At 47.8% G+C, this 25,058-nt stretch overlaps 1 protein-coding gene across 7 annotated transcripts in view; it reads left to right on the forward strand.

The window, feature by feature from the left end:
* Positions 1-18,052: 18,052 nt before the first annotated feature.
* FOXP1 (forkhead box P1) overlaps positions 18,053-25,058 on the forward strand; it is a 377,320-nt gene continuing 370,314 nt past the window's right edge. The window contains exon 1 of one of the 7 annotated variants that reach the window (XM_050979145.1): positions 18,053-18,157. The gene's annotated coding sequence lies outside the window, so the exon portion shown is untranslated. Of the gene's footprint in view, positions 18,158-18,739; positions 18,924-19,191; positions 19,293-25,058 lie in introns of those variants that run through there. The other 6 variants (XM_050979151.1, XM_050979152.1, XM_050979149.1 and 3 more) reach the window with 6 other exon arrangements.

The following is a 25,058-nucleotide window of genomic DNA, read 5'->3' on the forward strand; positions in this document are numbered from 1 at the left end:
GCTGACCTCGCCTGCTAAGCATGCACAAGCTCTTTCACTGCAGGCTCAAAGCAATCCCAGTGCCTCCAGCACCACGGGTTGGCCATGCACGTGCTGTCTGGCCCTTTGAAGAGTGTGAAGGAAGCCCAGGAGATGCCAGGGATTCTGTCTGCAGCCCATCCCAGCAGCACAGCCAGCTTCAGTCACTGTGATGCATCCTGAAGTCTTTGTCCTAGCAGGCAGCACTATTTGTTCAAGTCATTTGAGATTCAGAAGCAATACAGTGGTGGGAAAACATGCAGGAAGAAGCCAGTGGACATTGTGAATGTACATAAAGCATGAAGGTAACTCTTGACAGATCTGTGGCAGTGTGTAGCTGCTGCTCCTTGAGCACATGCTCTAAGCCCCAAAGTTGGCTTTTTCCTTACAAATGGGACTTAATGAGCTACCCTTGACTTTACCCAGATTTCTCATTAATTTCCTTCCCAGCTTTCAGGTGGTCAGACCCCATTTCAATGAGTTTTGGGTGCTTCTCACCCACCACAGTTGCTGAGTTGAGTTGTTCCTCACCTTGGGTTTCGGTCTGTTAAACAGCTCAGCCAAACCTGCTTTTGGTTTGCTTTGTCTTGACTTTTTGGTGCTGCTGCTGAACCGAAACACCCATCTCTCGTGTCGAGGGCAGGGCTGACTGGGGAAGTCACTGAAGCCACCGAAATTTCACAGTGACAGGTGGCAGCCCTGCGGGCATCGCTCATGAGTCAGCCATGCCGCGGGGCAGCGAGGGTGACTGAAGAGGTTTCTCATCCCACCCAAGTTTCCTTTCCTGGGAAGCAGGGTGGCTGTGCTGGGGTGCGTGGGCTGTGTGAGCTCCCAGAGAGTCAAACCCAAACTGAGCTGACGGAATAGCTGTAGCCTCAAGCACCCCAGCAAAAACCTCCTGTGCTGGAGGCTTAAACTGCTGATAACACAGAGCTGGCTGGCCCTGGGTCACAGTCGAGGTGCTGGCTCAGACCATGGTTAAATGTGCAAGAGAAACAGAAAAAATGCTGTGCTAGATGGGGTCGATACATCAGTCACTTCAGAGAGAGGTAAAACTCACAAACAGCAGCCATGTGTTGCTTACTCCCCCTCAATTTTTTCTGTTAATCCCAACATTCCTATACTGGTGCGTTTATGGAAGTGTAAGACTGGGATCCCCTCCGACCCCTCTTAAAATAACTTGTGTGAGAGCTCCACACATTCTTTTAGTGAGCAACTGCACTCTTTCCATTGCATCTGCTGAAGAGGGGATTATGGGAAGGAGGAGGAGGAAGGTTATGTGAACCAGCAGTTAATACTGAAGGACAAAAAAATGTAAAAGTGTAGTGTCACAGCATTAATTTACACAAAATAAGGAGCATTTCTCTTTATTGAGTGGATATATTGCAGGAATATATGACAGGACAATCAGGGCAAATGCATGCCACAGAGAAACAAGAGTTAAACAACATCAAATCATCCCTGTGATGGATCATTAAGGATGTGGAGTCTAAATGTGTTGTAAAATTACAGCATCGTGCAGATGCTCCTACACCAGTGACTTATTTTACATATTGCAAGGTATAGAGGTGATTCCTAGTAGAAAATGAACACAAAGACCAACCCATCCCACAGTGAATGCGAATTTGGATTGTTGGACAAGGTGAATTTTGAGGGATGAGGGGGACTGAGTTGAGCTGCTGCTGCCTCAGATTACAGCTGCCTTCAGCTGCAAATGGGACTTGTCTTCCTGCAACCTCCCCACTTCAGACCAGCCATGTTTACAGCAGGGACAGATCAACAAAGAGTGAGAAGGGTTAAATAAACAACAGAGCCAGGACTAAATAGGTAAATGCTGAGGAATTCTCTTTTTAAAATATATAGTGTAAAAAAATTGAAGGCAACATTCCTCCTGCTAATTAGTGTTTTCTCAGCACTGCAAAAACTACAGCTGTAGGAAGAATTCAGGAAAAGTAATCAGCAGCACAATTAAGCAATCTGCCATAATGACAGAACACAACTTTAGGGATAGAATAATCAGAAACATATATATTTCTCCTTCTTGATTTTCATTTCCCACCCAATGATTTGCTTTTGAAGGGTGTATATAAAGCAATGCCCGATAGAAATGCCCATATTTTTGTACTACAGCTTGTAGACCTTGTTGCAGTGAGGATGCCCATGTTAATTTCTGCCAATCACTTACAACTAATGTTATTCTTACTGTAACTTTTGAAAACCTAATGTTTGATCTGCTTTAATTCTAATTTTGCCACCTTGTCTCATATAAACACCTTTAAGTGGAATGTATCCAGACAAGAGGGTCCAGCTCCTTTAAGTGGAATGTATCCAGACAAGAAATCCTGGAGCTGAGGTCCCTTTTTTCCCTGCCAGCCGTCCCACCTAAGGAAACAGAGCAGGGAGATGCTTCACACTGTTTGTGCAACCTCCAGCTCCTGCTCAGGAGAGGAAAACGCCTACACCTGTGAGCAGACAGTGAGGGGGAATGGGCCTGACCTGCTCCATCTGCACAAGCTGTTTTCCCAGAGCTGCCTCAGGCTATAGGAGCCCACAAGGAAGGTAAGCTCCCCTCCACGGAGGTGCTTTGGAAGGAAGAAGGGAAATATGGCCCTTGAGAAGGGGCTCACATGCGTTTCAGCTCTCTGCCAGTCATGGAGCAAGGCTGGTTGGAATGAAGCCACAGGAGAGAGGGAAGCTCATGTGTTGCTGTGGGGAGGTAGGTGTTCTCCTTGGGCTCTGCTTGGGGGGTTTACTGGATGCTGGGAGGGGGCTCTTGTGAAAAACTGAGAGGGAAGAAGTTTTGGTGGAGTCAGGAGGGATCTGTGTGCTGTGGTAGGCCACAGTCATTACAGTGGGACTTGGTGAGTTTTGTGGTGGTGTTTCCCAAGAGCTGGCGATGTTGTCACTGGAGAAGGCCACCAGCCTTTCCCTGGGAGGTGGCAGTACTGCAGTGGTGCTGCAGGATCCTTCCAGGGTGGTGGAGCAGGTGGGATTGCTGCTGAAGGTGTCTGGATGGAGCTCTCAATATGTGCTCTATTCAGCTGTGGCGTGTTGGTACCCTGTTACCCTCTCACAGTCATGGATTTCCTTCCACTCATTCCCAGATGGAGCTTTTGCTCATTATTCCCCTGTATGGAAAGAGTTGGCTGGTCTTGGGGGTTCTTAGAAGTGGCTCAAGTTTGTAACCTCTGGTATGAGGGAAGGCCTCATTTGTTTTGAATTTGCACGTGGCTGCTAAAAACTTAGCTTCCATCAGAAATAAACTAGGAACTGTAAACGTTACATTGAGGAATCTTTATAAATGCAATTCTCTGGTTTGCATCCTACCTAACCTAATGAAAGAACAACTATGAAGTTATATATTTTAAGAATTCAATTTTCCTAATGGGATAAGTGCAGCTGGAAGCCCAACACTTTAATAACCTAAAAAACATTTATTTTTGCTTTAAGGGATAAACTTGAGATAAAAACTTAAAGAAACACCTAACACTGAGGAGCCCAACACTGCCTCACAAGCAGAAGGATGTGAGTTTCACTGCTTCAGGCACTAATGAAAAATCTTGATGCCACTTAAATTAGTTTCTGGTATTTTTCTCAGCATGGCAAAAGACAGGGGATCTTGGTGGCCAGATTTTTATGTCACTAAAGCTGGTGAAAAGTCACATTACCATGACCCCTTCCAGAGCTCTGGGATCAGAGGTGATACTCTTCTGCAAGTTCCCTTTTCATCCAGGACACTGGCTTGCAAACATACATACATACACACACACAGAGCTGTTCCTCCTTTTCCTGTATGCCCATGTTAGTGGAAATCATTGGGATCACCACGTCCAGGGAGCAGGGATGTGTCAATAAAACTCATTCACAAAATCCTAAACCATGGAGGGATGCTGGGTTCATTTTTCATCTGAGTATCAGCTGAAAGTAATGTAAACCCCAAATTAATGCAGACAATGCCTAGTCTGGTCTGCAGGCCCTCTGTATTTTTGAATTCTTTTCTACTAAAACTCAAGAAAAACATGGGGGTGGAAGGTGCTGCTGGGAATTTGCTTTTTGTTCTGCTTAAGTGCTCTATTTCTCAGTAGTCTTCAAGTTGCTCAGCATGAAGATATTGTTACATTAGAACTACTGTGGGTTTAACACAATTCAGAATTTGCAGGCAAATGGATGTATTGTGTTGGGGCTTATCCACAGAGGACTGTGAAACTACAAATTACAACACAGCTGCATTCTCTTATCTGGATTTTCTTCCCCCATGTGCCTGTGAGTCCTCTCCTGTTCACAAGCAGAAGGTGTAAGGAGAAACCCAAGTGAGAAAAAGAGACATAGGCCTGAAGTCAGAAGGGACGCTGACAATGGAGATCCTGCCCATGTCAGTGGATGCTTTCCATTAGCAGAGGATGTGATGCCTCTGGATTTAGTGGTTTTGTGATTGCCTAACAATTTTGATTCTGAAATTCTCCATAGAAAACTGTGGCAGATGGGGTAGTAGTCAACATATCCAATGAATGCTTCTCTGACAAGAAGGAAGAAGGGGGCTGCTGATTCTCTTGGATAGCTAAATGTGGAAATGAAACAGGATCCACCCATGTTTTGTTCTCAGCTGTTCTTGGTCCTCATTCTTCCTCTTTGAAGGGAATGAAAGACCCCCAGTAGGTAAGACCCTATGGAAGAGGTAGGAGGCACTCATACTCTGCTAAAGCCTTGAGACAAGGCTTTAGCAGCTCTTTCTAGTCCTGGGCAGGTTTTGCTGACCTCGTCCCAGTTACAGAGCAGAGCTCAGGTTACGTACCAGAACCCTGTGGCTTGGGGACATCACTGGAACAACCAAATCTGTCTGGGCAGAGGTGCTGCACAAGTTCTTGGCTTTCATTCTTCAAAGCAAAGGGTTATATCAGCTGATTTGAGTGACACTCTACACACCTGCTAGCCAGTAATAGGCTAAAAACTCGATGACCCCACTATAATGTTGTTATGTTTATTTGCTTCCTTTCAAATGGCTGTTCCTATGAAGGATGCTGACAAATGGGATCTGAACTCATGCATTTAGTGGGCCACAAAATAAATATATCAGAGAGACATTAGTTCTCTGGACTCTTCTGAGACTTGGGAGTTGCTGGCCATTCTGTTTGCTGGCTCGGTTTAAGCAGCAGAACTGTCCATGTGTTCTGTCAAAGCACTTTACTTGTGACAGGCAAAGTGCTGCCCTGACCTGGAAAACCATTCAGAGCAAATAAATGCATTAATTCAATGTGGAGTATCTTATATTTGATACACACCACTTCCTAATCACTTTACTGAACATCTGGATTGCCTTGAAATGAAACCAATGATGGCGTCATCTGCAATTTGGACATGGGATCCATTTCGGAAGGCTTTTTCCAGGAGAGCACTTCTTGGATCTTGGTATGATTTAGGTTGGGTCCTACAGGTCCAATCCAGAATAAATACAATTAAGGATTGCTTCTCTGCTGAAGGAGGACAGAAAGTAGCACACAGGAGCCAGCTAGGCCCTTTGATACTTGTAGTCCAAATTGTAGAATCATATTAAAAAGTGCAGATGTTACCAAGGAGCAGGGATTTTCCATATGTCTGAAACAGGGTCTGTGCCCCTTTTAGGGCAGTATGGGCATGTTCTTGCAGAAGAAACGAGAATAATTCCTTCTGACTGTTAACATGGTACAAGAGTCTGAAGTTAACCCTGTTGTGCTGGTAAAAGTTGTAAAGGAGCAGCAGGGGTGTAGAGACACTGCAATGGCTGCTGTGTGTGAGCGAGAGAGATGATTTAATGAACGAGAGATGCACTTGCGTTGCAACTCAAGCTCAGCTGAGCAACAGCAAGAACTATTTGCAACATCTTTTTGTCAACATCTGCTTGTCTCTGAGTTCATGAAAGTGGAAAAATTCTCATTGATTTTTGTTTTTTCCTTGTGTTGAAATTTTGCACAATTGTTTCTGTTATTTTGGCAGCCAAAATGATACTGGAATGTTTCACCTTCTTTTTCCAAGTTTTTGAGCTGAGTTGTTCAGTTGAGGTTTGTCACATAAACCATGAAGTTTTACTTCTGTTGCTAGCCAAATTATAATCTTTATATCATAAGCCTTTTGTTGTTTATTTCTTTTTCTTTAAAACTCCAGCTTCTGGAATCAGAAGAATGCATGAAAATCTCTACTCCTGCTTTCTGTCATGTGTTTGTTTTCCCTTGAGTTTTTAGCCCTGAGAACTGTGGAGAAACTTCTGGGTGTCATCTGAGAGATGAAAAATGGAATTCATTAAATTTTTGTTTGGATGGGTTTTTTTGGTTGTTTTTGTTTGTTTGTTTTGTTTTGTTTTTTTTTTTAAATACCACTGGGATAATTTTCGGAAACTATGACTCATGATTTTCAGTGTTTAGATTTGGCAATGCTGTAGTTCTCCATGCTGCTTCCCCAGGACCAGGAATGTTGGAAGAGGCCATGTGGGGCTCATCTCCACGGACAAGTTCCAGCACAGAGAGCCAGGGTGTGAATTCACAGTGCCCTAGTTAGGTTGCACAGATTCCCCATGCGGATGCAGAGTGTGCAGTACCTGCCCTTTGGAAGCATTCGCAGGGCATGTCTCTGTAACATCCAGCCCTAGAGCTCACTCCAACCTGCTTCAGCTCTGCACTGAAAGCAGCAGGGCCATTCTGGAATTCAAACTGCACTTCCTGGCATGGACACAGCTCGAGGTGATGCTGCTGGGGGGTATTGAGCACCTCCCAGCTGTGCTGGGCTGTGTGGCTGTAGTGCCTGGGATACCTTTGGGTGCTCCAGGTGATGCTGAGCTTCCTCAGGTGCCCAGGGCTGTCTTCTCCTCCTCCTCCTGGCACCCATCCCTTGTATCTGAAGGGGAAACTGAACTGGCCCATTTTCTGAGCCTGTTGGTGAGGACTTGAGGCTCTGGAGGTGACTCTTCCACGCAGTAAAAGCAAATGTGCTCAGCTGCAGCCAAGGGCCCTGCAGGGAAAGCAGTGACCCCTGTGTGACCTCTGGGGGGCTTTGTGAGGCTTGTGTGACTTGGTTTAACACTGGAACTTGCCTGTGGGTTCCCAACCTTCAGATTGCTCTGAGCATGGCTTGGCTCCTTGGAGTCACAGGGATGGGAAAACTCCTTGGCACTCAGTGGGGAACACACTGGATGAGGATGGGATGGTCTTGAGGGAACAACTGAAATTTCCTTTTGGCTGTCCCCATCAACTGTACAGGAAATAAAGAAAATGAGCCAGTGGGGTATACCTGGTAAAAGGGGACGAAGGGGAGAAGCAGCCACTTGAGAATTATTCAGTGCCTGGTGACAGAAAAGCTGTGATAGCTGCAGGATACCCGCTGTACGCCAAGTTTGAGCAGCTGCTGGGATAAAACCCAGGAGACAGAGATGTGCTGCTAGAGCAACTCTTCTGGCCAGGCCAGGTGGGTGGGAAGAAGTTGCTGTGGCTGGAGCCCTCCAGGAAGGGTTCTCTGCTCTGGGAAAACCAGGATGCTGCAGGGTGCACCAGGGCGGAGGAGGGCTGGGAGCAGGCTGAGGTCTCTGCCTCTCAGGAAGCCGTGAGGGACTTGTGTGTTTTCCAAGGCAGCAGAGACAGGATGCTGAGGGGTGGGAGAGAGACAGATTTCCTTCTGCAGTGAATAGACTGGGGTGGGGGATGGCGGCTCCTATTTAACCCTTGCCTGTTCCTTTCATCTCCAAAATGAAATGGTGGCTTAGGAAACCATTCCAAGAAACTGCATAAATGAAAGGCACAAAAAGTACTGGGATGTTGGCACCAGGGTGATGCTGTGAGTTTATTATCCCAGTTCTCTCACCCCCAGGCATGTCTCCCTGGCTCTGACATTCCTTTTTACTTTGAAGTTTGTTTGTTCAGTGGCACTGGCATTGCTATGACCCACATGAGCACCAGGGATGCCAAGGGAGAGGTTTATGGGACCTTGCATCAGGTAGAAGAAGCTCGTGGGAGACAGCTGCAGATTTGGGTCCTGTAACAATTTTTCAATAGAAGACTGAAAAGATGGAATTTCATTTGTCTTTTACATCAAGGGTGGGAGGAAAAAACTCTTAGGAGTAACTCCTGAAATGTTTTCTGTTCTTGTTCAACAGTGAAGGCTCTTCTGTATCTCTTGTAAAATCATTAATAGGACAATGTAAAGAAGAAGTGGAAGAAAACCCAACTACCATCACCTCCAACTCCAAACCCTTAGAAATGGTGTGGAAACAGGGCCTGCATGAAGACCTATAGGGCATAAGTACATGAAGAATTTGGGAGAGGTACGTGGAACATGGGAATCCAGAGAAAAGTACTTTGTTTACTGCATCAGAATGTCCCAGAGCTGTGGAGAGTCCACATGGCTGAAAGTTGGCAGCCAGGCTGCAGGTGTGGTGAAAGAGAGGTGTTTTCTAAACACACCAAATACTTATTGCTCCGGCCTTTTGTAGATAACGATCAGCTCTGACTTAAAGAAATTACAGCAGAAGTGCTTGTATCTGGGAGGATGAATACCTGCTTCCAGGTTGGGCTTTGTAGAATTGAACTTCATAAACAAATTACTTGATGTGATTAACCAAGTCAGAAGGTTGAAGGAAATGTGCCTGACTCTGACAGTATCGGGGTGGAAGCTGTAATGTGTTGGCCAGACAATTATCGTGGGTAGGAACAAACAGCCACAAGGTTCTTGGGTGTGAGGCTTCCCATTAAAACAATATCTTCTCTCTGAAAAAAATCCCACAGCAGAAAAAAATAACCCTCCTGAAAGCCTGAATTTTTTCTGAGATTCAAAACACTGTCTTGACTTTGCAGATGTTTGATGTGCAAGGACAGCAGAGAGCAGTTGTGAACCAAAAAGAGCTAAGAATTTGTAGGAAAACATCTGGTATCTAGACTGACCAGATAAAGAGTTTTCAGTAGCTCTGAAAACATTTCTGCCCTATGATTGTGCTAATTTCAGTAGGAAAAACAGTCCCTGCACTGACCTCATTCAGTTTTACAAGTTTGAAGGTTGGAATACACAGATATTGGCCTAATTGTCCCTAAGGTAAAGGTGACTTTAAAAAAAAAACAACTAAACAAATAAAAAGCAAGCAGAAAAATTAAGTTTTAATGATGACATAGGCAAAAAATATTGCAAAAACAAATAAAAAACATTTAAAGCCTGAAATGGAGTTGCAGGCAAGACAATCTGACCTTCTCAGAGCCTGCTTCAAGAAACAAAAATACTTCCTCATGCCAAGCATGCTCTGCATGAGCTGAGCTTGCTTGGTCTCAAGCTGATGACAGTAGCTTTTCCTGCTTTCGACGAAACAAATAATGCAATGGGGGAAGATGGTTCTCTGTCAGGGCAATTTTTTTTTTTCTAACTGGAATATCAGCTGCCTGCCTGGGTACCCGAGCCCATTCACAAATGGACAAGCAATTTCACCCAGGATGAAAACCCTACCACAGCTGGGATGTGCGAGGGTTGAAGGAAATACTGTTTTGTGCTGTTTGGAAATTATTCACTTGTGATAAAAATAAATGTTTAAGGGGAGATTTCTACCCTTTCTCAGGCGGGATTGACTATGCTTTGGTGCTCACAGCAGTTGACAAGGAGGTGACAATGGGAGAACAGGATGTGTTGTGTTGTTGTCTAAAAGCAGAAGGATAGGTGGGAACCTTCAGGCAGGTTTCTGCCTGCAGTGTTTCTGGTTTGGTATACCTGGCCTGTGGCAGGCAAACCTGGATTGCCCTGTGTGTCCTCAGGAAGCTGGGCAGCACAGGGCTGTCTCAGCAGCCACCAGTGTCACTCTGTCCCCTGTGAGCTGGCAAGCATGGGCAGAGGCAGTGCTGTGTGCAGAAATGCTCTGGAGGGAGGGTGGGGAGATGTGCTGGGACACGTGGGCTGTGCAGAGAGTGCAGTGTCTAAGTGGGACCACGAGTGCAGGTGACATCTCTCCCTCCCTCCAATGAGCACTGTCCGTCCCATCCGGTCCAGCCTCTGCCCCCAGGCTCTGGCCAAAGTTCCCTCCCCATCCAATTGCTCCAATTAGTGCTGTGGGGATTTCTTCTTTATTAAGAAGGTGGCTCGAGACCTGCCTGTTTTTGAGTCCAGCTCCTTTTAATCTGTCCCAGCCATGACTGAGGTTAACAGAGTTTCCTGCCCAGCAGCCTCTTTGGCAAATTAGAAAGAACTAGTGAGACATTGTCAATAAACTTCCCACCGTATAGATTTTGTCCAGCAGAGCCTGAATAAATTGGGTCATGCTGCCATATGTCATCCATGCACTTGAGGTTTGACCTAGCTCCTGTGCAAACCAGTGGGCAGGGATGTGTCTGGGAGCTGGGCTGGAGCTCTGGCTGAGACAGCTGAATTTTGAAAGAGCTGGGGTGGAGCCGTGCCGTTCATTTTTGTGGACCAGTTTCATTTGTACAGGAAGATGATTGATGTCTTCCCGCGGGAGCTTTTGTCTGTGCTGGAGTGTGTCTCGAACAACATTGCCAAGATACCTTGGGGCTGGGTTAGGTAATTATTTTGTGATTAGATACTGAAATGAAATAAATAAGTTAATCATTTTACAAGTTCAGAAGAAAATACATTTGTTTAATCTGAAACTTCTTCACAATAGCAATGCATAACTCTGTCTTTTTCTGCATGGTGTTGGCCTCGGGTCAGATGATTTCCCACTGAACAATTCTCTAGCATTCCATGGCCCTGGTAATGCAAAGTCACCTGCTTAGAAGGAGGCAGGACTCTTGTCCTTCTCTCCTTTGGGCAGTTGATGAGAACCCTGCAAATGGTGGTGGTGGGCCATCAGTTTTCACAGCTCATATTGGAAGCACAGAAAAGATTAGTGCACTAACAGGGGAGACTCCTCTTTTGAAAAGAGGCTTTAAATGATGTCAAGAACCACCACAACGATATGGTTTTTACATAAATAATAATTAATTACATGTAAATCAGACTTTTCCCCACCCCTTCCATTAGTATCGTCTTTGCTAAGCTCTCTGTCTTGTTTCTGTCCACTCACTCTGAGTAGTTGAATGGCAACAGACATCATTTGCAATGCTAACGTCAGATACGGGTCAAAATGGACAAGGAAAACACAACCCGGGGTTTTATCAATGCAATAACAACTACTTCTGTCTAGAGATGGCAGTGTACTGGGGTTTAACCTCTTCACTGCCACAGAGCCAGAAACAGCAGGAATTTACTTTTCTGGTTTCCTGTTCTGCTATTTCTAACTTATTTTCAGCCTTTTCCTTCTCCTGACCACTCTCTTTTTCCCCCCTTCTCTCCCCTTTCTGGTGTTTACTAGAGCATCTGGTAGTGTTTATCTCCCAAGACACAGGAGACTGTTGTTTTCATAGATATGTAACTAGCCTAAAAGCTTTAATCTTTGTTGATGTTGGACTTTTGGATTAAAAAATAGTCATAATAGTGGAAAAAGTTGAGATGAAATAATATTTCAGCATAGAACACTTTGGAGACAGCATCAACAGAAAACCCTTTACAGGGACAGCTGCAATTACTGCATCTCCTTCACAGGCAATGCTGAACTTGTGGGGAGAGCAGGGCAGGGAGTGGGGAGACCAATTCCCTGAGATGAGACTGCTTGTTCCACTGGAAACTGAAAGTGTGGCATGTCCTCGTGGAGATTTCTGCATGTGCTCCTGCAGCAGGAGTTTAAGCAGACCCAGAAATGCCAACAAGATGTTAGAAATCTGTTTCCATCTCTGCTGGCTTCCACTGCTGCCTTCCAGGAAGGCGGGGAAGGAGCTGATCTGGCTTTTAGCAGAGTCACCCTGCACATGTCCTGGGGTTTGAATCCCCCATGGAATAAAGGCTGTGCTGGAGGTCAGAGGAGGAGATGGTGTTTTGGATTTGGTCTCCTGCTCTAGAGAAGCACGCTGGTTTTCTCTGAAAGCTTCAGAGATGCTGAGATTGGGTTAATTAGAAGTTGTCAAGATACAGCAAGAAGTGTTGCTGTCATCAGAGAGATGTAGAAAGCGTTACAGAAATTGGGTAGCAAAAGGCAGGTAGGTGTCTGCTATCTGCAGAAGATCTTATTTGCTGCCTTCCCAGGGGACTAGGCACTGTCCCAAACCTGCAGCAAAGTCAGCTAGGCTGGAAGCAGACCTGCAAAATCCGGGTGGCTGCTGCTTTCCTAGCAAGAATATATTCAGTTGCTAATATTGTAAATGCTTGCTGGTACATTTTTATAGCAATAGCATTTATGTAACTTAAGATTTTTATGTAATTTAGGATTTTAAATTAAATGTCTTAATTCAGGTGCTACATACCTCACTTTCCACCCCTGCTCTCCTGCTACATAAGGTGTAAACCTGACTGTAACCTCTCCCAACTTTTTGGGATATAACATTATTGGAAAACCCTCACTTTGGGAAGGCAGCGAGCTGATGAAAGGGACCTTAGCAGTAATGAACCAAGCTAATAAATTACCTAATGTCACCTTAGGATGGGTCTGTGGCCGCCTGTCACACAGCAGCACATCAAGCTGGAGATGCACAGTCGGTCTCTCCTAACCTTTGTACCGCCTCCTGCTAACCAGGGAGCTGGTTCTGGAAAAGACCCGGCCTGTGGAGTCCTGCAAACTGAAGGGTAAATTATTAATAAGCCAAAGAGGAGCTGGAGGTGTCAGTAACGCTCCTGCACAGTGCAGCCATGAGGGAGAGTGCTGCTGGTCTCCACACAAAGGGAATGGCAAACGGTTTCTCCGCAGAAAATTTCACCCGACCAATTTTTTTTTGCATGCAAAAATGCAGATTCAGCAGCACCAAAACGGTCTGTGCACACATGCCAAACTTGTCATTTATAAAAACTCAAAAAAGCTCTGACAAATGCTGAAGCTGTTAGTTTTGACACTTCTGACATGAAACACTTTGATTTTTCATTTTGAAACTACTTTGTGTTCAAAATGTCCTTTAATTTTATTTTCAAGCAAGGGGGTGTGTGTCTTTTTTCTTATTCCCCCAAAAAATCAAAATTGAAATGAAATCTTCGGATTGACTCAACATGAAATTGTTCTTGGATTTTTGATTTCACAAGGCTTTTTTTTTTCTTAGATGTGTTTGGCTTCAAGTCACTTCTTTTTCACCCCCAAAATTTGCCAGTTGGTTTATCAAGAACCACAGCGAACATCAGCCCTTTGAAGGGGCGCAGCTGCCACAATAGAATTTTTTTTTTCATGGCTGTCAGTTGCAGAAAGAAGGGGGAAAAAAAAAGGAGCCTTGCTTTTGCTTTCCAGGAGATTGAGTTAATTTTCTATCTGACAGGGATAAATAATAAACAGTATTTTTTTTTTCTGCTGTGAGGGATTGTGTTACGTTATCTGTTTAAACATTCCGTTACATTTTAGTAATGTGAATAATGATTATTCCTGTGCTTCTGAGCTCTCTCTCTTGGCTCGGGCTCTGGAGGTTCAGGAGACACCTGGCATTGTTGACAGAGCGCTGAACTTGAACGCCTCTTACTGTGACAGGGCAAGCCCAAATATTTTGGGAAGAGTCCTTGTTATGTTACGACAGGGGTTGGTAGCACTGATGCTGGGGACAGGTTTTGCTTTAATACAGAGCTGATTATGCTTTAGTATTCAGGGAATAGCATGAACTTGGGCAGGCAGACTGCTGGGAGAAGGAGGATTGCACTTGGGCACTTCTTATTTGTAGGATGTGCTGAAGGTTCTTCCAAGAGATGCTGTCTCTCAGAAGAGGTCAGGATAGGAGCCCTGAAAGACGTTTTTCTGTGGGTGAGAAAGTGGAAGAAATAAAGCTTTTTTCAAAATAATATAAATATTTAATGTAGTCCCTACATGTAGACAAATACCTGGGGAAGAGCTTGTATTAAAATACCTTTTTAATCATACTTTCCATCCCTCAAGGTGGTATTTGCTTCCTACAGTGTACATCTTCCCTCTTTTATTGGTTTCTTCTCCTGAAGTCAAGCTGCATCTTGGCAGTGCTTTGTGCATCTCCAGTGCTGCAGGAGTGTCCAGCTCGTGGTGTTTCATCGGTCATGGACTTTCAGCAAGATTGGATGTGTCGTGGCGTTTGCCAATTCACGTACGGCATGTAATTATATTCAGGAAGCAATAGGAATTAAATTACATTAATTCCCATGAATATTCATTTAAGAATCTCGACCAAATTCAGGCAGATTAATAGCCCAACGAAAATACAATGGCTATTCATTGCCCCCACAGGAAAAGGAAATATGTATTGGCTGGCAGCTCAGGCCAAATGGAAATGTGCTATAGAAAAGTTATCTCTGGGTAGCTTGTGGTACAGTGGCGGCTGGAGGGACACCTCCAGGAGCAGAGAGGATTAGTGTGGGTACGGATGTGGGGAGCCTTTCCCATCCACCAGGAACCCAGAGGAGTTTGGGGTGAATCCAAGACTCATGTCTCTGCACTGCCCATGCAAATCCAAACCAACTCTGACTGCAGTGGAGCTCCTCTGGACTCACAACAGAGCAAAATGTCATTTATTCTGTGCCTGACTCCCGCTGCCCTGTGTGTGGAGCCAGGCTGCAGCCTGCTCTGCCTGGATTGTGATGCTGCGGGGCAGCACAGCCATTTCTTTCCCTTACAAGCAGCACCAAGCTAGCTGCGCTGCTGGCTGCCTGCTCTGCCACAGCCAGCCCAGCACCAGCCCTCAGGGTGGCTGTGGGGCTGCCCTGTCCTGCCAGGCACCTCCTGGCACATGGAAGCTCAGTTCTGTTCCAGCTTGTCCTCCCAGCACAGGCCAGGACATGGCTTCTACTGTGGCCAGGGAAACTGGGAAAGTATAATAGCAAAAGCAGATGAAGGATGCAAATGCGTTTGCAACTGAGGGGTCAGAATTTGGTATGCTGGAAACCCCCCTCCCCAGCAACAATATTTCATTTTAAAAATATCTGGGTTTGGTTATAGCCTCATTTGGGAGAAGTTATTATTTTCATTTTGCCAGACAAGCTAACTTGAGACCTTTGCTGTGTCACCTTATCTCTTTGTGGTACTTCCCCAGTTGGAGAACAGATCCAGCTTCCACTACAGCTGGTGCAAGTGTTGCTGAGAGCACAGGACTTAGTCTCTAAGCTGATGTTTACACCTTTTAAAATTCCCCTCATAGGCAAGTTGACCTTTCCTGCCCTTGAAGTTCTCTGAGCAAAAGAAAGGTCCAGTTATTTTACCTTGCATGTGCACCATGTAATGGGTGGAGCTGAATTTTCTACTTTTTTGAAAGTTATTTGCTGCCAGACTGATCTGGTTTGCCCTGACTATGCTGAAAACAAGGAAATGTAGAAAGTAGCAACCACCATTTTGCCAAGAAGAGGTTTTACCTCAAGTTGCAGTATGAGCATACTCACAGGGCTGCTACTGCTTGTGCTTATTTGAAACAAAAGTCAGATAATCATAAAACCAGGCTGTAAATCCAATGTACATTTCTCTTTATGTCCGCCAACTTTTTGGGGCAGTACACAGTGTGTATCTCATCATGTCTGATGTAAAAGGTAAAATAACAGCTGAGTACCCACATGGGCTTTGCACCTACGCAGGAGTGCCAGGTGGGCCAGGAACCCGCCATGCAGCCTGGTGATGTGCTCTGCAAAGCCTCATAAACCAGTGACTAAGGCAGAAAGGACTTCAAGGCCTGGCTCCTGGGACATTGGAGGTGTGGCATTACAGTAGCTTGGAAAACATTCTGACTTTATAACAAGTAACACCTATAATTACAGAGGCGTCATCACCTTCATAATTTTTTTTTTTTTTTAGCTAACAAGCTGTAGTTTTAGCCTGTGTACATCCCTGCCAAAATCTGCAAAGCATTTGCTCTTGGGATGGTTCTGCCGGTGGTGGGAATATCAAGCATCTTTCTCCAGGCACTTGTAAAACAATACAGCAGTAAACAATTCAAGCACAATTAGCAGCTACATAGGCAGAGGGGGAGGGAGAAGTCCCACCGCAGGTACTGTCTGTGGAATTAATCATGTTTTACAGAGTTGATATACTGGTTTGGATGTGTGAAGTTAAAAACAGGAGATGAAGAAGTAGCCAATAAGCATTTATTCGAGGATGAAATGTAAAACAAGGATTTTTTTTAGCGGTATAAGGGAGAGTGTTTAAAGAATGCTCTTTTAACAGGTTTAGCTCATTTTTCTTCCTACTGAAGAAACGGATGGACTAAAAAAATATAACAAGTTGTTTGCTTTTAAAGCTAGTGGTCCCGCCGATCACACAAACGACGGTGTCTCCTCCGGTACCGGGGCTGGAGAAGCGGGATGCTGAACGCTCTGCTCCCGGCTCTTGCCTGTTCCCGGCCCCGAGCGCTCCCCGCCGGTCTGAGCGCACCGCTCCGGCAGCGGCGCGAGCATCATCTCCGCAAATATTTATTTGCAGCGATTTTCCGCTCTCAATTATTTAAAATATAATGAATTACGCATAAGTACCTCGCTATTAGGGTAATTCCAGGTCTTAATTGCTGCCGGCGCGGCTCCCGCCGTTCCGCCGGGAGGTGGCGCCCCGGGCCCGGCGCTGCTGCCAGAGCCGCCGGGGCCGAGGGGGGGACGGGGACCGGGCACCGGGACTAGGGGAGAGGCTGGGCTCAGCGCAGGGCTCCCGCGGGCGCGGCTGGCCCCGCGGTACCACTCCTGACAGTGTGTGAAACTATCGCCCCCGGCCCCGGGTCAGTCCTGCGGGCAGCCACACGCGATCGCCCGAAAAATGGGGAGGTCAGAAAGCCGGGCGGGTCAAGGAAAGAGTTTTTTCCCCGAACGAGTCGGTCGCTCGGTAACTTCGCGGCCGCCCGCTGACTCCAGCCCGCAGCGCCGGGCAGGACGTGCTCCATCCCCGCGGGGCGCCCGACGACCGACCCCTGTCCCGTCGGCGCCGCCGTGCTGCCGGCAGCGGGGTCCCGGGCAGGGCGAGGTGCTGCCCGCGGGGGCCGCTCCCCTCGCCTGCTCCGGCCGCCGTCAAGGGAGCTCCTGCGCCGCCAGAGGTTCCAAATCCGCGCTAAGACCATCGGCGCTGTTAAAATTGGCGGTGCGCGAGTGCCGGAGCCGCCGGGCTGGGGCAGCCGGGTGGTCCCGGCTCTGCCCCCTCTCGCGCTCGCCCCGCGGGCGCTGCCGCCCCTCTCCTCGGGAGCCCCGACGGCGCGGCCAGAGCGCTGCCGCTCCGCGTACCCACCGAGATGCGGACCCACCCCCGCAGAACTGCTCCGGTCGAGCACCCAGCCCCGTCCCCGGGAGGGTCAGTCCCGCTCAGCGGCCGGTGCGCGACGCTGCGCACCCGCGCAGTGTGTCTAAGCGGTGTTTGCGCCCACAGCGGCGGGCGCTGCGGGGGGAACGCGGTCAGCGCTCGCCTCGCCGCTCCGCGCAGGTAAGGCGCCTCCGCGGGTACCCGCGGAGGGCACTCCGGGATCCACTGCATCCCTCAGCTCCGCTGGCCCGATACCCCGCTGCACCCCGCGCGGCTGCAGAAAAGTTGGTAGGGGTACGCAGAGCTGCGCCCCCGCCGACGGAGAGGCCCCGGCCCGGGCGCTGAGCTGTCCCTCGGGATGCGGAGGGGTGCGCAGGGATGCGCAGCGCGCTCCACCGCCACTTTCGCTTCCCCGTGGGGCCGCCCCGCCTCCCCCGGCCCGCCCGCCCCCCCCCGCCCCCCCGGCCGTCCTTCGCGGAGGTCCGCGCCTGCGGGGCTCTCGCCCTTCACCCCCTGCGCGCTTCACCCCCCGCTTCTATTATTTTATTTTTTTTTATTATTATTTTTCCCTTGCGCCTAGCCTTGTTTACCCAGCAGGTGGATGTGACGTCAGAGACTGACAACAGCAAAAAATAACAACATCTCCCTCCGCGGGGGTGTCGCGGGCCGCCCCCGGCCCGCCCGCGCGGGGCTGCGCGGGGCGTGGAGGGGGCGCGGGGCGGCGCGGGGCGGGGGCGCGGCGGAGCGGCGTGCGGGGCCCGCGGGCGCGGCGCCGGGCGGAGGGCTCTATTGTTATTTACCGAGCGGCGGAGCACGCCGCCGCGCCGCCCGGGCTCGGCGTGCCGGAGGGACGGGAGGGAGGGACGGGACGGAGGCAGCCCCGCGCCGCTCCGCGCCGCCCGCCCGCCCGCGCCGCGGCCGCGCCGTGCTGGGCAGCGGCAGGGCCGAGTCCTGCGGGTGAGTCCGGCGCCCCCCGACACTTTCCCCGCTCCTCCGGGGCTGTTGCACTTTTCTCCCCGCCGGCCCCACGTGCCCGGCCGCCCCTCCCCGACCGCCGCCGCGGTACCGGGGGGGTGGGGGGATGTGGGGCGGCGGTGCGCGGATGCGGAGCCCCCTCCCCGGGCTGCGGGGCCGCCCGCACCCCCTCCCCGCCCACTTTGGAAACTTCCCCCCCGCCCCGCGCTGCGCGCAGTCCCCGCCGTGGTGGGATGCGACGCGTCCCGCCCCCCTCCCATCCCCGCTCGCGCTTTCCGCGTGTTTTCCGCCGGGTCCCTCCGCGCCGCCGCGCAAGGGGCGCGTACGCCCCAACTTCTGCACTCGGGGCAAGAAGTTGCGGTAGGGCCGTGTCCCCCCCCCTCCGCGCTGTGCCCGGCTGCCCGTTCTCCCTTCCCCGAGCACCTGTTGCGGCTTTACGCCCGCGCAGCCCTTTCCGCAGGTGCGGAGCCCCGCGCCTCGCATCCGCCCCCACCGCGGGTCCCTGGGACGCGTTGCGCCCATCCCCCCCATTTCTCTTTTTTTTTTTTTTTTTCTGAAACGAAGTGTTTGAATAAACACCCGCGCCTCCTCAGCTCAGCCCGGCGCAACTTCTCACTGCGCGGGTGCGGGCCGCGCATCCTTCACGCGCGTGTGTGTGCGCACGTCCCCTCCCGCGCAGCCCCGCGGTGCGGAGCCTCGGGACGGAGCCGCGGCTCGCTGCGCGCCGCGGAGCCGCCGCCGGTGCCCGGTAAGTAGGGCCGCCCCGCGCACCTGCCGGCCCGCGCTGCGCGGCCGCGTCCCCGGGCAGCGGAGGGGTGCGCGCTGCAGGCGGCCGAGCGGGCTGTCCGCGCCTCCCTCCTCCCCACCCCCGCCCCGCCGGTTTCTGGGTTTCTTTCTTTCCTGGAAAAAAAAAAAAAACAAAAACAAAAAAACCGACAAAAACCCAAACCGACCCGGCGGGCAGCTGCGCGGGCGGGCAGGGCTCCGCGGGGCGCAGCGCATCCCCCTCCGCACCGCCCGGCAACTATTAATGACCGGGCGGCCCCGGCGCGGAGAGCATCGCCGGGCGGGCTGCGGAGCGCCGCGCTTTCAGCGACTCTTCTGCTGCCACTTCGCTGTAATGATTTTAATTGCGTGTTTTTGCTTTGAGTGAACCAAGCCGAGCGAGATTACTTTTTTTGTTTTTCCTTATTCCCCATCCTTTCCCCCCCGATTCCCTCTAAGCCCGGCAGCGGCGGCAGCGCGCAGCCCTCCCGTCCCTACCCGAGGCATCTGCCGCCTGCGAGCGCTCTCAAAGCCGCTTCTGTAGAGAAGCTGGAGCCCAACTTCTGTGCTCTGAAGTTTAAGGTTTCATTTTTAGTAACTGTTCTCGGAGTGAGTAATGGATGTGTACTGCTCGTAGCGTGTCGTCTACACTATATAGTCTGCTGATTTCTGGGGTGCTGGATGGTTCTAAATATTAAAACAGTTCTCTAAACTGTGTTTGCTTTCCACACAGTTTTTCTAAACTTGAATTTTACCTGATTTGACCAAATGTTGATGTCACTAGTGACAGCTGCTTAATTAGACAAAGTTGCAAGCATGTCATCGAAAAAACTTTTTTGCCTGTGCTGGTAATCCACAGCTTACTTTAATATTTTGGAAAAACATGCGTTTTGCTTGCTTTAATATTATTTTTATTAAGTTTTTGTTGCTGCTGAGAAGCTCTTATGTTTTGTAAGTTTGAGAGAACCTGAAATAACTCAAGTTCCCAGAGAAGCGAGTGTGGGCAAGGAGGTACCGTGCATATCGGCAATTTGGGGGAAGACAGGGAAATTGGGGCTACTTGTTTCTGCTTCTCTCCTCTGAAGCTTTTCCCCTACACATTTTGTTTGAACTATCTCCCAACCATATTGAATGGACCAGGGCACTGGGGGAGGAAGCTCTCCACTAGTTACCATTCAAAAGGTGTCGGCTAAAATCTCATTGCAAAAAGGTATTGTAGCTTTAACATCTTGCATTGGCAGCATTCTTCCCCCTTAGTCTTTGGATTAGTCATTGTATGAGAGACAGGAAAAAAAAAATCACTTTTTTTTTTTTTTTCTGGAAAAAGTAAAGTAAACAGCCTCCAACAAGTGAACCTTGACAACCCAGATTAAGGAAGGCAGGAGAGATCAAACAAAGCTGCTGCTGGGCTGTTGTCAGGAGCTGCCTCACTGAAAGCTCTGGACTATTCGATCAGGCAGCAAGGCTATATGTTCACTTATGCAGAAATGGACCATTACAAATGCTGATCTTTGTTGTGAAACCAAAGGATAACTCTGAGAAAAATAACTACTATTTCAAACAAGGCTTTCTGTTGCTTACGGTTTTGATTGCAAAGTTAGTTTTTTGTGCATGGGCTGGGGTTTGGGGTTTGTTTGTTTTTTTTTAAAGTGATGATGGTTTGAAGTGCATTTTTACACTTTCAGAGGGGCTTAGGATTTGATTATGTTTACGCTGTCTAGAGCTGCAGAGAAGAAGGCATTAAATTAGTGCAATGCAGAAAAACCTAAAGGTTCTGTGGAATTCAGCTTTTATTTCTGGATCGCTGAATTGTAAGGAAACGTGGATTTGGTTTTTTTCTCTCTGTGTGTAAGTTCTGTGTTGGTGTATAATAGAAGAGTTTGGTTCTGATTAAGCACTGTATATTGGATGACTGCATTCCTAGAGTTTGGAAAACTTGTAATATCTTTCCTTCAAACATGTTGCCAAGCAGTCAGGACGGACCTTGGTTTTGATACGCAGGGATTTTTACAAGACTGTGTGTAATGTGTCTTCATGGCTGTATCACAGAGACTGTTACTGTGTAGTTTTTAGTGAAAATACCAGTAAAGAGTATTAATAGGCACTTGATTTTACTTCAGTAAACAGTTAGGATTTAGGTACTAATTGAAATGAACCAGGGGAGTGAGGTTAGTTTTGTTGTGTGACAGTTTCATGTTTGTATTCAAACACTTGAACTCAAACTTTAAATATGTGTCACTTTCAGTCCTTTAAAGTATTCTAAAACAATGGAAATATCTATTTTTTAAAAAATCCAAGTAAGAGGCTGTTACCTTCATGTATATTAATCAGGAGGCAGACCAAGTGCACATCTGCTGAAGAATTAAGAAATCCTAAATCTTTTTGCATAAGCATTTTTTTAATTAGCAGTGCAGATCTCACAATAAGTACTTTATACTTTCTGTAAGGTAAGATTTCATAACTGTCCTGCATAACTTACTCTAAAGCCTGTAAAGATTTTTTTATGGTTTATATTTTAATTAGACAATAAAAAGTATGCGCATTAAACATGCACATGTATGCTATTAAGCCATTTTGCGTAATGTGTAATGTTTTTTAACATCTATAAACATTTTCTGCTTAAATCAGTTCCACCAGTAACCGTAACACAGCTGGGTTTTGCCCTGGTAGGAGAAGGAGCAGGGAAGTTGAGCAGGGAATTGTGCATCGGACATTAGCGTGCAGCACACGCCGCAATGTGCGTTTCTCATAGAGTGGATCACCTTTTTTCAGAGCTAAAATTCACATTATCATCCTTGATGTGATATACTGTAAACATTTGTAGCTCCTGAATTACTCCTGTTTCATAGCACTGTAAAAATTACAAAAAAGGCTGGTAGTAAAAAGGCAAATATATGGCATGTATCTTCTGTTTAGTATTCGTACCTCTTGTGGTCATTTATATTGAGAGATTGAACTGGATAACACAATTCCTTTTGTGAAATATCCGTTGAGCATGTATTTGTGTATCAAATGAAATAACATATGCGCACACATATGTAGGATTTGTATGTAAAATACAGTTATTTCAGCAAGGCTGTCCGGTTATTTATGGGGCATAATGATACTTCTGTCATCTTAAATTTTCTCCAAGAAGCTTTAATAAATTTAAATAGATTATATGCTGTCAGAAAATAGTATAAATTTTGTTTACGATTCACTTGCTTTAAGGTACTTATACTAAAGAAGCTCATTTAACCCCAAGACTGAGGAGCATTAAGTGGTGAGAGGAGTCTGCTGAAGAGCTGCTGCTGCCCTTTGCTCTTGTGATAATCTTAAATTACTACAATTTAATTGCAACTTCAAGGCACTGAGCTGAAATATTTTTATGCAGCTGAGCCAGGGCTGAAAAAGGCTCGGTGGTGTTTTTGCAGGTTGCTGGGTGTCTTTGGAGGTGCAGGGTTTGTTCAGGCCTCTCCTGCCCTTCCCAGCACATCCAGCATCGTGTGTGCAGAGACAGGGTGCCTGGGAGGGAGTTTTCCGGGGGTTCTCACTGCAGGGGGAGCGGGATCAGGCCCTGCAGGGCTCGGGTGCACGAGGGTTTTGTTTGCTGTCCGTATTTAAGCTGAATTAAATAGCGCATTTTAATTATACCTCAGATGAGCCTTGCTCTCAGGTTGCTTCCCAGAGCTTTTCCCTGCGAGCCTCTGCTGGGGAATCAGGTGGGAAGGGGCTGGTGGCTGGAGGAGAAGCCCAGGGGGTGGTCAGCAGTGTGGGGACACGGAGGCACCCTGCTCTGAACATGACCCGTGGGCACGGTATGGTCCCTGTGTCCCCAGGGCTGAGCTGAGGGTGCAGTCGGCTGCCCTGGGCCTGATCCAGAGTGTGCTGGCATCAGCTGGGGCTTCTGCTGATGTCGCTGCCTTTGGCTTTTGGTCTGTGCCACTAACTGGTATCACTGAAACTTTTTCTCCCCCTCCCTCCACGTATAGTAGCGTGTTTTCACACCCGGCGAGCGCTTCGGCAGAGATGTGATATGCAGGAGAAGCCAGAAAGCATTTGCTAGGTGGAATTCAGAGACGCTGCGCACTAGAGATCAGCAGCGTCTTTGAGACCGTTCTTAGAGGTCCTGGCAAGCAAACTTTATTCCAGTGCTTCGAAAGGTATGGCCAGGCTGGGAGCCCTTAACGTCGTGCCACCGAGGATGCGCGTCAGCGCCGGCCGTGCTGAGGCACAGCGGCGTTCAAATCGTGAGTCTGATTGTTTTTCTGTTGGCCAGAGCCTTGTGAAGTGTCTCGTTGCAAGAAGAGACGGAGAAGATCTCGTTGCTGCTAGAGGTGGTTGGTTTTGCGCTGACAGAAGCGCTGCTCGCAGCCTGCTCGCTGCGTGGTTCGATTCCCGCAGCTCGCTGTGCTGGGAATTACAGCTCCTGCAGGTAACAAGGTGATTCCAGTGTAGAGAGAGGTGGGGAAAAAGCCAGCATGGAATAAACCATGCAGTCCTTAGAGGAGAAACTTAATTGTGGGATCGCTGTAGTCTTTTACTTTAAAAAGATGTATTTTGTGCTGTAGAGGAATTGGTTGTGCTGTTTTGCGGAGATCAGTTATTTGTTGGTTGGGATTTCTGGAGTGGTTTAACATGTGCTCTTTTTCCTTACTCCAGCACTGGAGCTCCCAAGTCAGAGAAGCTGCTGGCTCTGTTCGTGTGCATCCTTCTCTGCAAATGTGCTCTAGGGTTTTGTCTTTCTGTTCTCCTGGCACGGGTCTCTTCCATGCATGCAAGTGAGCAGGCTTATGTCTAATGGCTGTTTGGATGTGGCAAGTATCCAGAATAATCTTGATGACTTTTTGTTCCGCGTCATTCTGCAAATGAAGATGGGGTTCTATGGAAAATGGGCAAAGAGAAGAGCACGGGCAAAATCAGTTTCTCCCTAAGAGGTACCTGAGGAGGACTAAATAATTTTTCTCCTCTCATTGACCCTCCTGGTGCTGTTTTTAAAGCATCTCCATTTTAGTGCCTTGAAATTGCAATTAGGTTGTAGTAATTTAAGATTATTGCAAGAGTGCAAAGGGCAGTAGAAGCTCTTTAGAAGTCTCATCTCAACACTTAATGCTCCTCAGTCAGGGGGTTAAATGAGTTTCCTCAATGTGAGTACTTAAAGTAACTAAATCGTAAACAAAATTTATACTATATTCTGACAACTAATAATCTATTTAAATTACATTAAAGTATGTGTGTGAAAATTTAATTAAAGGCAGAAATACTGTCAAGCCCTGTAAATATCTTGACAGATCTACTGAAATGGAACCCATATCGTAAAATATTTACTTAGATCTGATAGGCTACAGTGTTTCTGGGAGTGCTATTCTGAAACTAATTGTGGGCTTTTTTCCCTTCCAGTTTCCCATTCCATTGCAATGGTCTTGGAAAGCAACACAAATAAATACCCAGAATGTTTTATTGGGATGATTCTCCCGTGTATTGTTTACTGCTAATGGTGCTGTCTGTGCTTTTCGCTGGTGTGTTTTTATTAGGAGAACCTGTTTCCTCACTAAGTTAGTTTAATTCAGAGGCACTGAATTTTAAAAATGGGCACTGAAATTAAAAAACTGGCACTGAAAACTGGGGTTCTGCAGTGTGCGGTGTGTCTGCGCTGGACGTGCCATCTGTGAATCAACTTTCTCCTGGGTGTGTGTCCCAGAGCACGGTGCTGCAGCATCTCCTGCACTGCTGTGACTCTCAGTTGAATTGATTTTTCAGGTAGAAAGAGCTTACAACCTTTTTTCTGAGGGTTTGAACTCTATATGGAAGTGTTTCCCAAAGTGCACTCGGCGCACAGCACTCTCTTGCTGCTGCATCTGCAGGCATATCTGCTGTGTTATGTGGTCCAGGCTGTTTTTAAGATGAAGAATGTTTTGCCCCAGGTAAAACTGGGTCTGTCTAAAACTTCAGCCAGACTTTGGCCCTTCTTAAAACCCATTGGCTGGAATTCTGCAGGTGGTTTTACTGGGAAGGTGCAGTGTGAGCCACGCTTTCTCATCAGCCCGTCATGGGTTGGAACAAACTCCTTTTTTTCCTGGCTGGAGTGTACACCCTGGAGCTGCAGGGTCGCAGGAGGAGGATGAGGATTTGGGCATGG

The sequence above is a fragment of the Serinus canaria genome, chromosome 12 (genome assembly GCF_022539315.1).
Source record: "Serinus canaria isolate serCan28SL12 chromosome 12, serCan2020, whole genome shotgun sequence".
Taxonomy (NCBI): Eukaryota; Metazoa; Chordata; class Aves; order Passeriformes; family Fringillidae; genus Serinus; species Serinus canaria.